This window comes from Silene latifolia, chromosome X (genome assembly GCF_048544455.1).
Source record: "Silene latifolia isolate original U9 population chromosome X, ASM4854445v1, whole genome shotgun sequence".
Classification (NCBI taxonomy): domain Eukaryota; kingdom Viridiplantae; phylum Streptophyta; class Magnoliopsida; order Caryophyllales; family Caryophyllaceae; genus Silene; species Silene latifolia.
The window spans coordinates 119,115,888-119,118,513 of record NC_133537.1 but is presented as its reverse complement, the minus strand read 5'-3'; the positions used below and the strand labels follow the sequence as shown (position 1 = coordinate 119,118,513).

The following is a 2,626-nucleotide window of genomic DNA, read 5'->3' as shown; positions in this document are numbered from 1 at the left end:
CAAAGGGGACAGAACAATTCTCCGAGACATGCCCCTCGGCTCCACATATTCTACGAGGCGAAAGGACCGTCTCAAAACAAATAAGTTAACATGGTACATCCCTCCTTTAGAAGCTCCTCCCAACTCATAATTGTCAAACCTTGCGGTGAGAGCTTCTAGTGCGAACAGAGGAAGATTCAAATGAGCTCTCCTCCTGGTTTCCTCTCGAATTCCCATATTCAACCTTATGAGTGGCCAAATCATCAATGATCTTCCACCCCTTAGTCTCTCCCATGTTCTCAAAAATTGGCCATTGGCTGCAGATCCAAAATAGCCCTCGATCGTCATACGACCCATTATAGAACTGATTGCAAAGACTCCATTTTTCGAACCCATGGTGCGGTATGGTTCGCACCAATTTCTTGAAACGGACCCATGCTTCATGAAAGTTCTCATCAGGCCCCTGTTTAAAGCTCGTGATCTAAGCTCTAATGGCATTCGTCTTCGAGGCAGAGAAGTATTTCTTGTAGAATGCCAAGGCCAAAGAATTCCAGTCGGTGATCCCATGAGCGGCTCGATCCAGATCTCTATACCACTCCCTTGTAGCATCACGAAGGGAGAAAATGAACATGGTCCCCTTGATCTGGTCTTGGGTCACACCGGTCGGCGGGGGTATAGAGCAGCAATAATCAATAAAAATCTCCATATGCTTAGCTGCATCTTCATTTGCAGCTCCCCCGAACTGGTTTCTCTCAGCCAGGTTAATATAGGAAGGCTTCGGCTTGAATTTTCTCGCCTCCTCAGGTAGTACGAATCCTTTGTAGAGATTCGCAGCTGTCGGCTCTGAGTGACTAGCAATGGTTGCTTCTTCAGCCATGACTGGAATTTCTGGAGAAGTGACTGTCTCAGCTGAAGAAATCGAAGCAGGAGATGTAGGTGGATCTTCCTCAAACAGAGCGTTCTCGTAGTAGCTTGACAGAGTACTCAGCTCTTCCTCTGTCGGTAATACCTTTTGTGATCGTCTCAACTCGCACAAGGATTACTCGATCTCAGGATTGAATGGTACTAGTTCACCACCATGTGACCTGCGCATAAGAAGAAACTACAAAAAGAATATAAGAAAAATTTAAGGAACGGAAGTCCCTTAAACTAAAGAAAGACTAAATAAAAACAACTAAAAATTAGAACAATTGCCTCCCCGGCAACGGCGCCAAAATTTGATACCCGTCGTGAGGTGTCAAAAATAAATTTATAATCTCTAACTACAACTATAGCTAGCGGCAGTCGGGTCGAACCACAGAGAGGCAGACGTAATTTCTAGTTGTTTTAATTTCGGTTTAACGTAACAATAAAGTGGGGGGGGGGGGGGGGGGGGTTGATTGGATTTGATCTACAACTAATAGCAGTAAAAGAAATGTAAGCTAATGGAATATATGAAATCAAGTATAAAAAGAGGTACTAGGATGGTCGGTTCGTTATAGTTTCGGCAAAGATACTAAACAGTCTAAATCAAACACATGAGGCGAGAAATAAAGAGGTCCTCTCGGTCCACTCTTAACAAATAGCATCTTTCGATCCCGCTATAGGTCCCTAATATCACTAATACTAACTTTCGTCCTGAAAAGTGACTACGGTCTAAAATTTACCTATCTTTCGATCTCAGCATAGTTTAGTCATTTCAATTGGTGATCTAACAACTGTCCCTATCTCTCGATCTAATGGGTCAGTCATATATTAAGCATTCAACTAGTCGTGTGCACTCGATTCGTCGAATAAAGAATTAAAACAATTAAAACGAAAATAAAACCTCACGTGGTCGGTCGATCGACCAGGTATGGCGATCGATCGACACGCGATTCAAGCCGTGTTCATTATATTGCCGCCTACACTATAATTCCCCTACATCCTAGCACGAATAAATTAGCTACTCATACTGAAATTAAAGGCAACAATAATATTAAGGATTAAAGCTACGGAATTCATGCTTAATACGATAAAATAAGCAATTAACAAAAGATGGCAATTCGGCTTGGGAACTGATCTAGCAATTCGACAACTATGAACGAAAATAAAATAACAGAATAAAACCAGAGAGTACCGTGTGAATTGCGAAGGAAAAGAACAAAGCCGAATGACAAAGCGAATTGTATTCAATACCGAAAGTAATCTCGAACCCTAATTATTTCTAAAGAACTGTATGTAAAACTTTATGTAAAACTTGATAAAAACTGGATCCTTGTATCTGTCGAACTAGGTTACGTTATATAGAAAGTATACGTAACATAATTCCTAAACCTAATAACTCATGGGCTTGATAAATCTCGATCTTTTAATTCTCGTCTGGAATAGCGTCTTGGTCGATCGATCAAATGACCGGTCGATCGATCAATAGCATGTCTGATAGCCTCGAACCGATGGTTGGTCGATCGACTGAAGGTAGTGGTCGATCGACCGCTGGGACTGATACTTGACTTCTATAATCTCGTGGATTTGTCTTTTGGGCCTTGGAATGCGCACCAAGCTCGTTCCTTAAGTGAATTCTTCACGTCAAATGCAATGCAGGATACTCGGGGACGGATTTAGCTCAATTTCCGCTGGATTCTTCACATTTCTGCAATAATGTACAAAAATACGGAAGTAGACGGGA

General features: G+C 41.9%; 1 non-coding gene across 1 annotated transcript; it reads left to right on the top strand.

Moving 5' to 3' along the window:
- The first annotated feature begins 368 nt into the window (after positions 1–368).
- LOC141625286 (small nucleolar RNA R71) lies at positions 369–475 on the top strand. Its single transcript, XR_012535075.1, has one exon. It is a non-coding gene; the product is annotated as a small nucleolar RNA R71 (small nucleolar RNA).
- Positions 476–2,626: the final 2,151 nt, after the last annotated feature.